Raw genomic sequence first — 19,718 nt, 5'->3', positions numbered from 1 at the left:
TATCATCCTTATAAGAAGCTTGACAAAGTTTTGCCTTGTTTTAAATCAACCAAAAAGTAGTATAAAATAGTCAAAAGTGAAGTCACATTCACAGAATCAAACAGCCCTCAAGATACTTTTCTAAACAAATCCCAACTTCTTTCCAATATACTTTTCTTTCAAGTTAGTTCATGTTCAATAACCACGATGAAGGTAAAGGAACCTTTAACTTGATACAAGCTAGAATATTTTAAATCTTCACCAACATCATAGAAATGCAAATGAAATTATTATTTTCTTGCAGTATATAAGCTAATTGGATTTAAGTCAAAATTATGTTAAGTATTCAGTTTTCATTGTAGAATATTCTGCCTAAGAAATTGCAATTGGCTGCTATAAAGGCTGAAAGTGTTTTGAGACAGAATTCATGAAAATTATCCCATTTCCCATTGTTTAGCCCCAGGAAAAAAACTTTTGGCTTTGTTTCAGTGACTTGAAATTCTTCAGTTTTTTTTTTTTAACAAAAGTTATTGAGAGTATGACTAATTCACAATTTAATCATATCTCTATGATGTTTAATTTTGACTTAAGCAAATAATCATGGATGAAGATGCATAAATAAAATATTGAAGATTCTTAATTAGCTTAGAAAAATGAAGAAGCAATTTTTACTCAAAAATTAACATTATATTTTGTCTTAATATCAATACAATATTGAATGATTTTAAATTAATCCACCTAACATTCTTTTTAAGCCAATATGACTTAGCAATAAAGAATGAACAATTTTTCTATCAAAAAATTGTAAAAAAGTAAATTCTTCTGCATTTAATTTTTAATCAAATTATTTTATTAGCTAATAAAATAATACATGCTTTATGGGATGGAATATATTTTAAATGAAAATGCCTTGACCATACAATTTTAAAACAATATTGAAATATTTCCTACCAAAAATAGCTGAAAGTTTGTTTGGGGTTAGGATGAGCTTAGGTCTTCCTTGATATAGTCTTTTGTGTTCATTATCAATTATATACTATAAAAGAACAATTTTTCATAATTATTGTCATAATTACAGTTATAGTTTCATGTAATTGCGAATTAATGTGTCTAATGATAATCATCTAAACTGTAAAACCTGTGGAACATTATAAATATATGTGATGAATGAATGATTACACAAATAGATTTTTATGTTTAGTCTTTTAAAAAGTTTCAGAAGATAGCTGTCTCTAGTTCATTAGAAGCTAGTAACAGATAATATTTATGTACAAAGATGCTCTTGTTTGCTGGAACTTTTAAAAATAGCAAAGTTAACTTGGTCTTACACATAGTTTGACTTATTAGCCATTTGTGAGTTCTCGAATATCCTGAACTCACACTGTGGTGAGTCTCCTTGGTTTTTATTGAATACCTAACATTATCTTTTAAGTGATCCTCATTTATATCTAATTACTTAGGACTGGGGAGAGAGAGAGAGAGAGAGAGAGAGAGAGAGAGAGAGAGAGAGAGAGAGAGAGAAAGCTCTGCAGTTTCAATTGTCTACTGTTGTGGTAGTGGGCCAGGGGTCAGTTCCCAGCACCTACTTCAAGTGGCTCACATTTTAATGCTAATCCAGATCCAAGGGTCCAACCACTTTTCTCAACTCCCAGGGCACCTACCCTCAAGTGCACCCTACCACATACAGACACACACGCATGTACATAATTCTGTAAATGACTTTATTTTCCTTACTAAAAATGATACCATAACACACACATTTACGTTTCTTACTTATGAAACATAATTATTTAACCTTATAAGTTGTCATTAAAACTATCTCTTTACATAGTGTTTGTTTTGCTAAATAAAGTGTAACTTGGTATTTAATTAGTTTACTTTGTCTTCAAGTACTATACATTTCTACAAATGATTTGAAAAACTATCATTTGTTTTGGAAACTGGTTGTTAGAATTTGTAATACAAAAACTTTTTTAAGTTCTTTCTTTTTTACAATTTACAACTACAAATATTTAAACTTCTTGCATTAATTTTATAAAGCTTACCTTGGTCATATGGTTTTGCTAAATTATAGGAAACAATAAATTCTCATATACATAACTTTAATCGATAACTTCAATATATATAATCATCAGTATTTTCTTTAATTGCATCTTTTTCAAAACTTATCAAAATCAATGCTACATCTGGTATTCAAGTTACAAAAATAATTAAACCAGTTTTGCTTTGTTTTTCTAAACTTTTTATAAAGCAAAAATAGTATTTTATATTATAATTTTCTTTATTTTTTGGTTACTTGAGAATTTCATAGCTATATGCAATGCGTTTTTTAAACATAAGTTTTTAACTGATTCTTTGGGGTTTTACATCATGGACCCCAATCCCACTCATTTCCCAGTCCTTCTATATCCACTCACCACCATTGTAACCTTTCACAAAGGAAAAATAAAAAATTAAAATTAAACGGAAAATAACAAACAAACAAACAGAAAACCATTTCACTGACCCCTCTGGGAACAACCTGCTCCTCTGTCAATCAGAACCTTCTCTCCTATGGGTCACAGTTGCCATTCCTCCAGTTCCTGGGTCCTTGTACCACTCTGTTCCTCCATCTTTCCCTCCTCTCCATCTCTCTTGCAGACATTCATTGCAATGAGCTATCGGTCTTGTTCAAGGCCTCTGGCTTCTGCTACACCATCAATCTTGGATCCTCACTACAACTTCTCTTGGATTCCCTGCTGTTTTCCAGAGTCATGGAGAGCATGGAGATCCTGAGGCTGTGGCTCTGCAGAACCAACCCTTTCAGATGCTCCAGCAGGTCATAGATGGGGTAGACGTGGTGGGCCAACTCAAAGCCCTCAATCTGTTCCTGGATGGTAACTGAGTAGGTCAGCCCATTCTGAGCCTCGCCTTCCTACCTGCACCCCACAGTAAGGTCCAGACAGGTCTCCCCCACCCACACCACGAGGGAAGGGGCTAGGTCTTCTGCAGCCCTGGTTGGGTAAGGTCAGCCCAGAACATCATTTGGATATCAACATGGCTTCGGGCCATAACCCAGAGCACAAACAACCATATGGACTTTGGAGGTAGCATGGGTCTTGAACATCAACACAGACCCCAGCTGCAGCAGGACCACAGACCCTGGCCCTTGGGTGGCAGCACAGGCCTGGATGGAACCATGGTCCCAGGTGGGAGTGTAGGCCACTCAGCAGCTGCCCGGGCCCTGACATCACTAGGGCCTCAGGTAACTGCACAGCCTCCTCAGATAAGACTGTTCCTCACCTCTGACAAGTCCCCAGTTCCATCTCCCTTTGTGGTGCGTGAACCACTCTCCTTCTGTCCGGTATCTCCACTGAATACTCCATCTTTTCCATCTCTCCCACACCTCCATCACCCATTTGTTCATCTTAATGGCACCTGCTCTTCTCGACTACAGGGTCAGGGCAGGTGCATGGGTGTGCTCTGGCTGCTCAGGACCCCATGTAATGCATTTTGACAAATATTTGCCCCCCCCCTTCTCGATTTCCTGCCCTAGTCCCTCACCACTTTTTCCTCCTGCCTTAAAGTGGTCCTTTTTTAAATTTGCTGAATTAATTTTATGTAATTTTTTATCTCAAGAATTTTATATACATATACAATGAAATATGATCACAACCACTATTCTTTCCCCCCTTTTCCCTCCCACGCATGCCTGTCCAACTTCATGTCTTTCTTGTTTCCTTCCTCTCTGTCTCTGTCTCCACCCTCCCCTCCTCTGTCTGTCTTCACAACTCATCAGGTCCAAACAGGGCTGCCCATATGTGCATGGGATGTGGTCATCCACTGGAGCAGGGAAAACCTGTCTGTGGCCACTCCTTCAGGAAAAGGACGATTTTCACTCCTCCAGCAGCTACTGAATACCAGTAGCTCCTCAGTAAGGCAAGTAAGGGGTTCTCAGGTCACCTCCCCATCCTAAAAACCTCCTGTGCCTACCGATGGGGGGCAATGCTTATTATCTATTTGTAAAAGAATGCAATTAAGCAAACGATGGCTTTCCAATGGACAATTTTGGTGTTCATGGTCTTCTGCAGGTCCTCAGCTATGGAGAGTTACTAACTGTATTAGAGATGAGAAAAGAGGAAAGGGTAATGGGTAGGTTAGCCAAAATTTAGGATGCATGAAATACAGTCTTCTGAGTAAAGAAACAGGTTTGGTTTGATCTAAGTTGCATTTTGACAGTTTATGATGGCAGCAAATTTATCATTTTAATTACTTTAAAATATATGTTTCAGCAGTATGATCAATAATCTACTGAAACCAGTTACAATGAAAAGTCAGGTCAGAATAACATTGGTAAAACAAATTAGAAACTTACAGTCCTAAGACATACTTCTAGAATTAAATGTGTATCAATAGAATACATGGAGAATTAAATTAGTCAAAAAATTCTCTTAGGGAATTGGAATATGAATAGGAATTCAAATCAGAAAAACAGAATTATGTAAAGCTTTGACCATTAAAAAAGACTTTTTTAATGTGGCTTTTAAAATGCGTAATAGTATTAAATGGTGCTTAGATTCTGTTGGACACCTTTCAAAGCATGAAGTAGTAGTTTTATTTAAGGATGTCAGCATTATGATATATTAAAAACTGCAAGTTTTGTCGTTAAATTAATGGAAGTTGTTTAAATGTTTCTCTTAAAACAGGCAAAACTATTTTAAATATATGTTAAATACTCCCTGTTTAGTAGGTAGAACTAAAAATCTCCTGTGCATATGGATAGTGGGCAATATTTATCATCTATTTAAAAAGAATAAAATTTAAGTAAAAATGACTTTCCAATGGGGAAACTTGGCAAATATTGTCTTGATGGAATAGTGGAGGTTCACATTACCAGAAGTGACATATGGACAAAATGTATACCACCATGTAATATGATCAAAGGATATCACACTTTTATATTATTTCCTAAAACCTCATAAATCCAAACAAATCCTGCTCAGATGTCAGGCATAAAAGAGAACTGGAAGGACACCTACTCAGCACTCACCAACACTGTCATGTGTAACCGTGGAAGAGATGGAAGATAGCAAAATTCACCTTGGAAACCTAGGTAGTATCCTCACAGTACAGGAGATACTAATGGAAAAATGATGAGACCCAAACAAACTCTAGAATTTATCTCTGAAAATATGTAAGAAATAAGGAAACATTAGAAATTCTTAGGTGTATTTCAAGGTAGATTTTTGAAGGCCACTGATCAATTAAAAAAAATCTAAGAGGGGTGTGAAGATTAGAATTTTAGCTTTGAAGACAGCTTTTGATAGATACACTTAAAAATAGACTAAATACTCACATTATTGTAATGTACCTGGAAATAGCATAAGTGCCTATGCATAATTAAATGGATAGATAAATTATAATAAAACTGACTAATGGACCCTACATATTAGATAATAGGAATGGACCAGGACTATCAACAGAGTTAAGTAAAATGATGTTAAATAAAGCAAACTGTCAAATCCCCTATAAAGGGTGATGATATTTAAACTTAGAACATACTCAAAAGAATTCCCCAAATTCTCTGAGGACACATGCAGGTTTGGAAAAATCATATATGCATGAGAATATTATTCATTTTCTTCAATTAGTGGTTCATTTTCAGTTGTGAAAACAATTCATTGGAAATGGGTAAGTACAGGCTCCCAGTTTATCTGTAACAATTTACTTAAAGTAATGAAATGTTGCAAAATGTTGAAAATTAGTTATGAATGCATAATTACTTCCATTATTGGGATCACAATTTTCAATAATTGAAAGTGAAGTGAGAGTGCTCACTTTAGCGGCACATATATTAAATTTGGAATGATACAGAGACAATTACCATGGCCTCTTTGCAGAGACGATACATAAATCTGTGATGCATTCCATATTTTTGCTCACTGCCAAATGGTCAGCCCTCAAAGCATAATACAAGTAATGCCATATGGACAGAATACGTTTAAGAATATATATGTGCTGTGGAACAATGGTCTTTTATCCTGTCCCTTGCATTATTTTTAATAAAGTGCTGATTGTACAGTAGCCAGGCAGGAAGTATAGGTGGGGCGACGAGAATAGAATTGTGGGAAGAGGAAAGATGCCGTCTGTAGTCATCACCCAGACATAAAGGATGCAGATGAGAATGCCTCGCTGATGAAAGGTACCAAGCCACATGGCTAACACAGACAAGAATTATGGGTTAGGATGTAAGAATTAATTAATAAAAAGCCCAAGCTAATACGTCAATCAGTTTATGATTAATGTAGACCTCTGTGTATTTCTTTGGGACTAAATGACTACAGGACTTGGTGGGACAGAAACCTCTGTCAACATATATGCATGTACATATAGATTTTGCAACTACAATGAGAGAAAGAAGCCATGAAGGAGAGAGTATGGGGGAGGTACATGGGTTTGGAGGAAAGGAAGGTAGGGAGAAGTGTTGTAATTATATTAAAATTTCTAAAATAATAAAAAACAAAAATATAAACATTGGTGAATGTTTCCTTTAAATGTATTATAATATATTAAAAAAATGAAAAGAATAAGGGGGGAATAGGGCAATGGAGAATATGTTCAACATATAGATCTGTAAGAAGACTGAAATAACCAATGAAATAAATAAGCTCAGAAAGTCTATGAATTCAGGAGTGTGTCAGTTGTTGACTGATGGGAAGCCCTTCATCATGGAGAGTGCTTCAAAGTTAAAGAGCTTACTGAAATGATCAAAGGACCTCAGTCTCATTCAAATCTAGAATCTAAGAATGGAAATCTGGGTTTTGGGATGAACCTTCTGAGAAATAATTTCAGTCTCAGAATAATCGTGTTGTTAGGGATTCATACAGAAGAACGTAAAACCAGAATGTACCTGTTGAAATTGAGGTTGGCAGTCAGGTGTTGGGTTTGACCCCAGAAGTCCTAGAGCTGGGTTTTCTCAAGAACTTGAACAGATCTCACTTTGGTTATCATGGCTTCATTGCCTTAGTTTCTCCTTGTGCAGGTGAGGTAAAAATGGTACCTGTTCCACAGGCAGGCCTGCAATACTAGTTTGCCATTTCTAAGTGCTTAGAACAGTTCCTGACACCAGGGCACCTTGCAGTTAAGGGGGACAAAAACGCTGACACTCAGAAGCATGCCACCCACTCTAACAGAAGTATTTTTCTGTGCCCATGCTGATGTGTTTTCCTCCAATAAATTAATTGTCTCATTTGGCAAGAACATCGGGCGCTCATGCCAAAGCATTAGTTGACCTACACAGTCCTTTCTCTACAAACTCCAGAATATATCCCATTTGAGTGTGTTGACAAGCATTGAACGACGAAAGGTTTCTCCTTTCCTCATTCTTTTTTTTTCTTTTCATAACAACACTCATTGGCTGCTCTGTCCTGGCTAAGACAGAACAATGGACTGCAACAGGAAATGTGGAAAGTTTCAGAAGAAGCAGGAGTGAGTCATTTGTAATTTATCAAGGTTTGAGCATTTTAGTTTTCACACCGAAACAAAAACCCTCAGTTGGTAGAATAGAGAAAGCTCACTTTACAGACATGGATTTTTACCATTATACAATCTAAACAACCTACATTTTAAAGATGCTGTAAATACTGTGTGACTTCTGAGCTCATCAAAATACAAATAGTATTTCCCTCAGAAATTTAAAATAGCTACTTCACTACTACCATTATTAGCTAAAGTCTCAGTGAATTGTTTCTCCTTGTTTAGAAGTTCACAGTATTAACTCAGATGTCATGGTTTACTAAATAATCTCTTCTACTATAATCAGAGATTTCTAAACATCTTCATGCATCATCTTTCAGCTTAAAGCTTGTCATTCAGAGAAATATTTTAAACCTGTCTATTTAGAAACCCATAGACCATTCCAGGAGCCCCAATGGTATTGAATGATCCTACAGGGCTTGAATTCATTAATCTCCCAGCAGGGAAACTAATAAAACAATACATCATTTAAAACACATTGGTTTTTTTAATCTGTTTTTAATCTAATATTCTGAGTGTGGCTGCATATGTCATTGTCAGTTAAAGTACTCATATCTAGCACGAATCCTGAAGCTGTGAACACTTGGGAATTGAAAGATTGCTTTGAGCTGAACCTCAGTCTAACCTGGATGTGTATAAGACAGCTACGTTGCAGGCATTGCAAAAACGCAACTGCATGTAAAATTTCAGGGATTCATTTGTTTTGCTTGAAATCACAAATAGTTCCACTGTTATATCCACATACTAAGATGCTGAACCAGAAAATAAACAATCAAGTTGTTGCTCTCATCTGGCTGGGAGTGGGGAGAGAAAGATGAGTTCTTGGTGCTGAGCCTTGTTTGGTTGATCTGAAACAGTTGAACGCCAACAGCAGTTATCTAGTAGGCTGCTCTGTTTCCTGTCATCCAATCTGTTCCATCATTGAGTTATACAACAAGGACTCATCACCAAACCAGCTTCTCTCATTAGACGCTTATGCTTGTGACAAAACTTATTCTGTGCTTTTCTTCCTAGTCTAACACTAAGCATCACCCATTCCATCTCGAGGGAAATAGCACACAGCAACTTGGTTATCCAACCCTCTTGTTAGTAGATCTAGATCCGAGCCGCCCATGTTAGAACATTGGTGTTAAGAGATTATCTTTGTAGAAACAATTAGAAGGATGCTGGTGGTTGAATTTCCTCCTCATAAGGAAATTTCACATGGTGACGAGGTAAGGGCGAGAGAGAAAGCAGAATGCTTCTCAGGAAAGTACAGTTCAGAAGAGACAGGATTAAAGGGGAACAGAGGTGATGCTCTCATGAGTCTCTAGCGTCAAGTATCAGTTGTTGAAATCAGAAGGAAGGAAATAGGATCCTTGATGACCACACAATGATGCCGTGCAGACAGGTGGGCGGGGTCGCAGGTGAGACCAGCCTGGGTTAGGATTCTCCTCAGCCTAGCCCTGTTTATGCAGCTGACAGGTATTTACCTGAAACATCTTTGTAATCTGTATTGTTGGTGCTGAGGCATGTTTTACAGGGAAGTGAGAGCAATTGAAAGCTCCTGTGTGACTGGTTGTGTTCTATTTTATTTTATTGAGCCAAAGAACCAAGCTCACCCTTGCAGGTTTCCATATCCTGGCAATTGACCTAGCTGTCCTTTCACGTTCTATCTGAGGTATACTTCACATAAGTAATGTTGTTAGGACCGAAGTGGTTGAGCCCTTGAGCAATTCCTAGACTTGGTTTTTGTGATAGTGGGAAGCAACATGCTTACTGTAGACAGAGACAAGATGCTGGGTGTAAGTACTGGGGGGGGGAAAGACTATAACTTGCCAGATACCTTTCCAAAGTTGTCCTTCAAAATGTGGCACTTTTTTATTGGCAGCTCAGTGTTATGGTGAGTAAAGAGTGAAGAGTTAATTGTTCAACATTGGGATCAAGCTGGATCGTGTTGGTGTCTCAGTTCTACCAGCTGACATCTTGGACAAGTCACTTAAATTTTTAAGTCTACTTTCATTAGTCTTTATATTTATTTTATTTTTAATTGTGTGTACCTCTGTGTACCTATGTGTGTGGATATGTGTATAAGAATGTAGGTATCTGGAGATGTCTGAGGAGATCATCAGACCACCTAGAACTGGAGTTACAAGTGGTTAAGAACTGCTTAATGTTAGCATTGTTAAGCAAATTACAGGCCTCTGCCAATGCAGTATGCTCTCAGCAGCTGAGCCATCTCTCCAGCCCTCCTAAACTTGCCTTCCTCCTCCAAAGGAGTATGATTTCATGATAGAGTGAATTATTGGGATTTTGATAAGAACTAAATGGGATGATGAACATAAAGGACTTGATGATCAGAAAAGGCTCAATATATCATGCTATTATTTTACGAAAAAAAAAGTTAGAGAAATACAAAGAGAGAACATGACATAATCACCTGCTTTCAATTTTCCACCTATCGAATTCAGTGTAGAATCTTCATTCAGTGACTTGGAAGATCAAGACCCCATTATCATAAGTCAGAATTCCATTTCTCCTGAACTTAAGGAATTTTTCCCAGATCAACCAACATTTTGTTAAAGCGTAAACATTCTTTAGGGTTTTTTTTTTTTTTTTTAAACAGAGGAAATACAAAGTTACAGTGTCTCTAGTGTGATAGCCATAAGCATGGTTATCATTTTGTTCCTTTCTCCAGGTTAAGCAGCCTTTGGAAAGTTGTCTCCGTGGATGCTATTTTTTGTCGTTGTTGTTTTCTCATGGTTAATATAAAGCTCATGTTCACAAATCATGACCAGGGCTTCGGTGCAGCGGTGACCTAGACAGCCTTCTCCTCACCTGCTCTCGCGAGAGAATGTCTTCCAGCGGCATCTGTAACGGCCGTGGAACCACCGTACAATAGAAAAAGAAAATGTACACATTTATCTCACCGCTCTTTTCTGCTCACAAGAAGCAGACTTCAAAAACTCATAGACCGATGAATTAAGTTCCAGCCAATAATTAGTTTTGCATTGGAATGAAGAATATTTGGGTATTACAATATCAGCTGAACAGAAGATATCTTATGTGAAAACAAATGGAAATCATTAAAAAGGAAATATTTTTGCTTTATCCAAATGAATCATGATGCCTCAGTCCTCAATAAGAAACTGAACTAGGTAATGCCTCTGGCCCACCATGTCCTGATTCAGCAACATGGAGCGATTTATTGATGCCTGACATTGGCTTCATGCCTTTGTTCATTGCCACAAAGATTCTACTAGAGGAAGCTGCACATAAATCTACAGATTATTGTGTGGTAGTAGATAAGACTGGCAACTGCTTTGGAATCAAAAACAGCACTGATAAAAGACCATTCTCTGGTCTACCAGAATTAGGGTGTTAGTATGTTGAGAAACCAGTTCCCAAGAAGTAACATGGATGGGAACTGTCCTCCAGTGCATCGATGAGATTCACGCTCTGCCCATAGTATCTGATTTTACAAGCCCAGGAGAGGATAGACCTGAAACTCAGCTTTGATAAAGCTGTGCCAAGTCTAAAAGGAAGTAAAGAACACGGTGTCCTAAGGAAAATGATAACACAGCACCTGACTCTTCTGAATACTTAAATCAAAATGAAAATTTAGATTTGTTTAATCTGCTTCTGAGAAATAGTGAGCACTCCTGCGTTTTTACCTATATTAGCCAATCTAATCTTAAGAGTCAATAAGGTGCACCTTCGTTATCTTTACCAAAGCAAATACACCAAGTCAAAAGAAGAAAACACTTGTGTGTATGCATGTGCATGCGCGTGCGCGCGCGCGCGCGCACACACACACAATGCAGGTAGAAAGGTAGGCACACAGGCAGGGAGGGAGGCAGGGAGGGGGAGAGGGAGGGAGAGAGATTGATCAAGAGGAAGGGAGAAATGGAAAGGGGAAGAGGCAAGGAAGGGGCAGAGGAGGAGAAAAAGTGGATTTGCACACCAAAAGAATGAATTTACAGTTACTGTGCTGTCTGCCAGCATCTGGCTAACAAGGCAAGTGATGGTAGAGGTTTGGCTGGGACATGAGAAGATGAATAAATCTAGAAACTCTCTAAACTCTAGAAAGATGGGCAGTAAATGGTAAGGAATCACGTTACAGATACAGGCCTGTAATACCTAATGGCATGTTCATACCATAGTTCAATGCAATTCCCAGGACTTCTGTTTGTGTTGTTTTGCTTTGGGTTTTGAAACACTTTAATCTCCTGCTCAACTTTTCCAAGTGCTAGGATTATGGGCCTGTTAGGGCTACCGTGCCTCACGGGGAATCCTCACATGGAATTCCCATTCCTGTATATTTTGTTGAGTTAGAATAGTTATGAGAGGTAAAACACGTCATAGAAAGGAGAAGAACTGTCGGGCAGTGGTGGTGCACGCCTTTAATCCTTGCATTTAGGAGGCATAGGCAGGCGGATCTCTGTGAGTGGGAGGCCAATCTGGTCTCCAGAATGAGCTCCAAGACAGGCTCCAAGGTTACAGAGAAAACCCTGTCTCAAAAAACCAAATTAAAAAAGAAGAAGAAGAAGAAGGAGGAGGAGGAGGAGGAGGAGGAGGAGGAGGAGGAGGAGGAGGAGGAGAAGGAGAAGAAGAAGAAGAAGAAGAAGAAGAAGAAGAAGAAGAAGAAGAAGAAGAAGAAGAAGAAGAAGAAGAAGAAGAAAAAGAAGAAGAAGAAAAAGAAGAAGAAAAAGAAGAAGAAAGCAGAACAAACCACCCGAGTGAGGTGGCCACGTGGGAGCTCTGAGACAAAGTGCAGCTTCTATTTTAATATCAAGGCTCGAATCAGAATGTGATTTGAGGATTCGCCTGACCAGGTTACAGAGGCAGTACTCTTCTCTGTTTCCACTTACTTCTTTGTGAGTATGTATATGTGTTTGTGTGTGGGTGTGCGCAGGTTCATGTGTGTATGTGTGGGTGTATGTGTGCCTGTTTATACATGCCATTGAAGGCCATCTGTTACCATCCAATGCCATTCCACAGGATCCGTCTCCTTCTTCTATCAGAAGGACTCTCTGTCCGGGACCTGGAGCATGTCGATTATTCTAGACTCACTTGCCAGAGCTCCTCCATCTCGGCCTCTCCAGCTCTGGGATTCCAAATGACGTCTGCACACCTGATCCACACCAGTGCTGGGGACCAAACGCGGGTCCTCCTGCTGTCACGGTAGACACTGAGCCATCATCCCAGCCCCTCAAACTACAGTTCTTAAACCCAACTTTCCTCTGGGAGAAATTGTTTTCCGAGGCTGGCAGAGTGAGAGGGTCCATTTAAGTCTGTGGGCAGTGGTTGAACAACTCAACATTCAGAAGGATCTTGGCCACACTTGGCAGGGCCAGCCTCTGCATTTCAGGGTAGACAAGTTATCACAGACAAGCGAGAATCTAAGCTTGGGTTAGAACAAAACCAGATCCTGGACTCCTTGAAGGTTCTTTATCTCATTTTCCGCATCTAGCAATTAAAGTGTCACTGGGGCGGCCTGGACCTGCTTGTGCAGAGCTGAGATAAAATGACTCAGGATACACTCTCTGACATTGATGGCTGCTTCAAACACCACGCCCAAATGTGGGAGTTTGGATGCTTCAGCTTTTGATCTGGATGCAGCTGTCCTGATCAGGCTGGGGGTGATTTCCCAGAACTTGTTGGCTGTCTAGATTTGTTCCTTCTATCTCTAGTTCAACCATTTAATCTTGCGCCTTTTTAGAGCTGGTCTCACCACAGCCTTTTGTTCTGAGACAATGAGGAACATCTTTGGGACTTCTAAGCATCTATTCTACGAAATCACAGCATGGCTTGTGTCTTCCCCGGGCTACCCAGAATTAGAAACATAACTTCCTAGCGTTCCTTTGTGCACTTTAGTTTGGTGAGTAGACCCCTCAGTGAGAGCATACCATATAAAAATGGCTGAAAAATTTTGAGATTTTAATGAAGGATGCTACTTGTCTGAACATGACAGATTCAGTGGTGAGGAAACAAACTGTTCTTGTCCTTAAACAGAGTGTGGCAAAAGATCTTAGGAGCAGTTTATGCAAACCCACCTAGCTCAGTGCCACACACGTTCAAGAAGCAAAATAAATGGCAACTCCATTCGGCAGTGCTGTGAGAAATGGTCGCTTTCAACATTTAAAGGATTAAAAAAATCTATTATTATTGCAACAGCTACTGGTTTGAGAGGGGGGCAAAGCTGCTGTGGCTATAAGGTCTACCAGAGAAGCGTGTAACATCCATCTTAAAGACTCAGTACGGCCTGTCTGGTGGTGAAGGTCAGATGTAAAGTTTTTTGTGTATAATCAAAGGCAGTTGGCAGCCTTTATTTTGTCTTTTCCTGATGAGATTCACTGTTCTCAGATCTCAGATTGCAGAGGTCCCTCTGGCCTTATTAGTTGTGTAATGACTGAAGTGCTGCTGTCAGGCAGACCTGCAATGAAGTCTTTCGAAGTTTACTGGATGCACCTCTTCTCCAAAGCATGTAAGGAAGTGTATGTGTGTGTGTGTGTGTTTGCAGGCGTGCGCAAGCACACCATGGTTGGCCATTTCAATACATTGGAAATTAATTTTGGCAAAGGTCCATGGGAGGGTAAGGAGTGATATATGGGTCTGTCCCAGTTAAACAGCTGACACGGTGTGTACTAGGTAGGCTCTCTTTGTGTTTGTGTTCCTACTCGTGTAAAGCTGGTGCCGAGTTATAGTCAAGAGCATGAAATTTGGAATCAACTCATTTTGTTGCTCCACCCTTTATCATGTGCTTCTCAGCAAGTTTCATAATCACTGCAGGCCCGAGTTGCCACGCATGCCCCATGGAAAATGATACTACCTGGCAGACACCTAGCGAGAGGATTAGCTGGAATGTTCTTTGCTAAGCAGCCAAGCACTCATTAAAGGATACCCACTCTATTGTTATCCTCTCAATTCAGAAAGATCACATTTCTGAGGGATTGCAGATCGGTTCTACCGCAGAGGCACCTTGGTGGGGATATGTTTTAGGTTAAAGATCAACAAGCCCACTCTTAGTGCAAATAGATGCAGGCTGTTGTGGCCTACACTTTCAAATCTACATTAAACATTATCTCCAGGTAAGAAAGCTTTGTCAGAGCGTACGATAAATGTGGTGAACCAAAGCACTAAAGTCCTGTTGTATAGCTTTTAAACTGGGCTTAGAACACTCGTGCTGAATGGCGTAGGGTCAATGACTTCATCCCGACAAACCTCAAATCCTCCCAGGCAAAAGCGGAATAACACCAGCAAATCCATATATTCTTTGACGAGATTATATGATTCCACTTTTAAAAGGCACTTAGTCTGTTCGCCTTACCAATGGGCGTGCAGGCTCTTCTTGTTATGGGCTGACGTGGTTCTTTTCTTAGGAGCTGCTATCCTGAAGAAGCCTGCGAAATGTAATTGTTGGAGTTCAAAAAAAGATAATTAAAAATACAACTCAGTTTTCCCCCAAACTGCTCTGTCATAGAGAGGAAGCATGCTGCATGCTTTTATGGAATGTCGCATTTTAAACATAGATTTTGGCGTCCTTTCTTCTTTTACATGTCACTTTACTTTTGATTCTCAAGTGACTTAAAACTGAAACTGTCACCGTAATAAGTTTCTCCTGTAATCAGAGTGCCTGGCCTCCTCACAAATCCTTTGTGTCTGAATTTTTGAGTTTGAATTATAAAAGGCTAGAACCCTTCTTGCCTTAAAAAACAAACAAAAAACAAGGAAGCACGCCGCAAAGGATATTTTTAAGGAGACAATATCTAGATTGGCACTATCAAAAAATGCAAAGATGTTTGTTTCAAAAAACCAAAACCACCAAAGTCCCATGCCGGTTTAACTTGGTAAGATGCAGCCAGCAAGCTAGCCAGTGGTATCACTATGGATGAGTTAAAGACAGAATTGCCCCTGAGCGATGGTAGCTCTCAGAGGGGGCCTGCCCTTCACAATTTAAGCTCTTTGAAGCTGCATTTCCTTTAAGCAATGAGACGTCTTTGTGGTGATGGGAAACATACATTTATAATTATGGAAGAACACAGTGTACGCTAGACATGGGAGGAAAAGAATGCCAGGCTCCGAAGGCAAAGTCCTGATGCTCTCAGGCTTGCTTGTGTGGCGTCTTCCCGAAACTCTGTGTTTTCCAGTTCTAGCTTAATGAAACAGCCAGGAGGCAATGCTCCTTCATGGTCACTCCTCTTCTGAACTGCCATCTGGCCTTACACCAAGCAGGCCAGCAGGGTAGGATGGAATACTCCCTGTAAATCCAATCATTGCGATAGGATAGAAGTCAGGACATAAAAGTTATGAAACCATTTCAGAATGACATTGAATATATTCACTTACAAGCAGCTGAGAAACTGAACCAAGTAAAGTTGATCTCGTGCCGCTGACATTTTTAGCTTTCTTCAACAAAATTGAGCTAACTAGTGTGTTGTAAGAGACTTTTTATTGTGCGGTATAAACTAATCCCCAGACTCCTAAGTCATACATTTCAATAGCCTGGGATATGGTCTAAGAGATGCCAGTTATTTGTTTGTTTGTTGTGGATTTTTGTTTCTTTTAGACTTTTTTTTTGAGACTGGTCTCACTATGGAATCCTGGCTGGCCTGGTGTTTAATACATAGAGCAGGCTGACCTTGAAGTTGCAGAGATTCCCCTGCCTCTGCCTCCTCTGCCTCTGCCACTGTCTCTGCCTACATAGAGATGGAATTAAAATGTCACTGCACCTAGTCAGGTGGAAGAAAATAAGGACAGGACTAAAATAAATACAATAAAACTTATACAGAAGAATTTCTAGCAAAGCTTAAGAAATAATTGCTGTGAATGCACGATAAAGGAAGGTATTCATAACAGACCTTATACATATAATAGATGGGAACAAATAAACCTACAAATTCATACTCACCTTGTAGTGTGAAGGCCAAAAGAGCAACTATAAAAAGTATCAGAAGATCCTTAATAATTTTCTACTAGATGTCACATTATAGGTAAATCACTGAGACCATAGTGTAGAAGCTATGTTGACCCCAGCCTTTTGTATAAGAATTAATTCTATTCCCTGGTGATTGGATCAATACAGCAGAGGAGGGAATCCTTGGATTTAGAGTTAGAAACACAAAGGTGGTGCTCGGGATTGCCATTCATTAGCTGCATGACTTCAGAAACCACTTAGCTTTGCTGACCCAACCCGTCCCAAAGTATACAAGAGGCTGAACAACGAGGACCCATGTTAGAAACCTAGTTGAAGTACTGGAATAAAATTAATGCTTAATAAACAGTTGTCTCCTTTTTTCTACCCTGAACCAGGTTTTGTTTTGAAATTGGAATATATTCTGATGAGAGAGATTTCTTTCACCTTTAAAGTCAGTCACAAATTAAATAGCAATTTTTCATTTAGCCATCTGCTCTAATTTTTTAAAAAATCTCTTTCAGGTGTGTGTGTAAATCTGTGCACGTGTGTGCACATGTGTGTGCATATGTACAGCCACCTGCTTTGGCAGTTGTTCTTGTTGGCTATTATTACACTGGGTGGGTGGGGGGACAAAGCAACATCTCTTCTATGCATAGATTGGAGTAGAGTCCAGCTGGCGACTTATTATCTGATTAATAGCCTACAGAGGTCATGGGGACACAGCTTTAAGATAGGTGATTCACTGAATTAATAACACTTATTTACACGATTGAATTACATTATTATGAAGTAAGTGGGCTTTTTAATTAGAGAGTTCAGCAACCTTCTCTCCTTAGTACCACTGCTGGCTTATGTGACTGTCTCTGGGGTATGCCAACTTCTTTCTCTCAAAATTCACAGGATGGTAGTCCTTTTCCTCCCAGTACTACTTTTATGTCAGAATTATGACTATATTGTTAGAAACTCAGAGGACCTTGATAATAACTCAAAATAACATTTCAGGCCTTCATTGTCTCATTTGACTCCTTGCACTAATTCTTTCTAATATGCTATTCTATAAATATGGTAACCATGCCACCTTGTGAAAATAATTAAAGTGAATAAGAAGAAAAGAAATAATGTTTATGTTTATAATCCGATATTTGTAAGGAAAAATAAGAAAAAAAACACATCAGAATGTAGGTAGCTGTGTCGCACAGGGCATTTGAGGAGTCGCAGGTGGCAATTAACATTGAAATCAGTAGCTTATGGGAGCCATACCATTTTGCAGGTTTTTGTAAATTTTTTAAGGAACATTGCAAACCAAATGTGGTCTCCCCTGGAAATAAAAATCATGTAGTTAGCCTATACCCATTTACTTCTCAATGACATTCTTTGAGAAAAAAATAATCACGAAATAGTTGTGTGGATTATGAGTGAAAACTCTAGAAATACATGTGAATTGGAATAAAGAATCAAGGACACAGTCTTGATTAGAAGACTTTGGGGAGCTAAGATCATTCTTTTTTTTTCCCACGATAGTGCTTGGTACAATGCCTTATCAATGTCTGTTAGGGAGTTACCGGGTACTTATTCGTTGAATAGCATCACTATATAGGAGGTAACATCACATGCTATGGATCTGGTGTTCTCACATAAATTGCAGTATGTATAAGTTCGAGTATACTATGAGACTTCACTTTATTCTAATCTCTCACAGTCAGAGGTAGCACAGCATGTTATGATGAATCAATTTCAAACAACTCCCTTCCTTTATGGGACATCACCCTATAGGTACCACTGCATTATAGGTCACATTAGTAGAGTTCAGCTCTTGCTTTCTTGTTTAGGCACAAACTTGAGTCTACTGTTACTCCACCCTTCAGCAGAGGGGAAATACCAGGCTTTAGCTGCATCTGAAGATTGCGTCACTGAAAGATTGGAACTCACAGTACTCTCAAGAGGTTCATCAAAAATAGCAGCTTCCATTATTTTTCCATTTATGCAGCATTGATTGCATGGTGGACAGACTTCTGGGAGTTGAACTTAAGTGTCACTTTTTAATTCTCAAAATAGCTCTACCCCTTGGGCAACATTTTTGCCCTTTTTTTTTTTCTTTCTTAATGAGAAAATCTGATACAGAGTTCAAGAATCGTGCCCCAAGTTGGTCAATTGTTAAAGGCTGAACCAAAATTTGAACCAAAGTGTTTCTCACCATAAATCAACTCAGTGTTTCAGATAATTTATGAATCAATTATTTCCTTTGTGAATCAATGACTGGAACATCTCTAGTGGTGATTAAAATCTTCATCATCTCAGCAAACCATGGAAAATTATGGCAACACCAAGTCCCTCTCTGGCCAAGCCCACATAAACAGACAGCTACAGCCGGGGCAGCCACTGCCAACACAACTACATGGAGTACAGGCAAAGAAAGGGTTTCTTTTTAAGTTAAAATTTTATTTTATTTTTCTGTGTATGGGTATTTTGCCTGGATTTATGTATCTGTACCGCATACATGCCTGGGGCCCACAGAGTTCAGAAGAGTGTATCAGATATCCTGGAACTGGCATTAGGGATGGTTGTAAGCCACCATGTGGGTGTTGGGAATCAAACCTGGGTCTTCCACAAGTGCAACAAGTACCCTTAACTGCTGAGTCCTGTCTCTTCACTGAAGTCCCTTTCAGAAATGGTTTCTTCCTCTTCTTCTTCCTCTTCTTTATCTCCTTCTTCTTCCTCCTCCTTCTCTTCCTCTTCTTTCTTTCTCCCCCTCCTCCTTTTTAATGACGGCTTTTAAAAAAAGTTTTATTTATATGTTTTACATTCCAACTACAGTTTCCCCTTCATCTTTTACCCCCAGCCTTCCCAATATACTCCTACTCTGTTTCTGTTCAGAAAGGGGTAGGACTCCAATGGAATTCAACAATGCATGGCATATCAATTTGCCTTAAGACTAAGTACCTCCCCTTGTGTTGAGGCTAGGCAAGGCAATTCAGTATGGGGAATAGGTTCCCAAAAGCCAGACAAAGTGTTAGGACAATCCCTGCTCCCATTGTTCGGAATCCCACAAGTAGACTAAGCTACACAACTATCACACACACACACACACACACACACACACACACTATATATATATATATATATATATATATATATATATATATATATATATATATATGGCCTAGGTTGGTACCATGCAGGCTCCCTGGTTGTTGGTTCAGATTCTATTAGCTCCTATGAGCCATATTAGTTGTTTCTGTGGGTTTTCTTGTGATATCCTTGACCCCACTAGGTCCTAAAATCTTTCCTCCTTCTTTTCTGCAGGATTCCCCAAGCTTGGGATAATGTT

At 39.1% G+C, this 19,718-nt stretch overlaps 1 non-coding gene across 1 annotated transcript; it reads left to right on the top strand.

Annotated features, from left to right (window-relative positions):
* Window positions 1-5,788: 5,788 nt before the first annotated feature.
* On the top strand, window positions 5,789-5,895 carry LOC125415280 (U6 spliceosomal RNA). The gene has a single exon (XR_007236596.1). It is a non-coding gene; the product is annotated as a U6 spliceosomal RNA (small nuclear RNA).
* The last annotated feature ends 13,823 nt before the right edge of the window (window positions 5,896-19,718 follow it).

Source organism: Myodes glareolus, chromosome 19, assembly GCF_982192425.1.
Source record: "Myodes glareolus chromosome 19, mMyoGla1.1, whole genome shotgun sequence".
NCBI classification, from domain to species: Eukaryota; Metazoa; Chordata; class Mammalia; order Rodentia; family Cricetidae; genus Myodes; species Myodes glareolus.
This window is presented reverse-complemented; position numbering and strand designations above follow the sequence as displayed.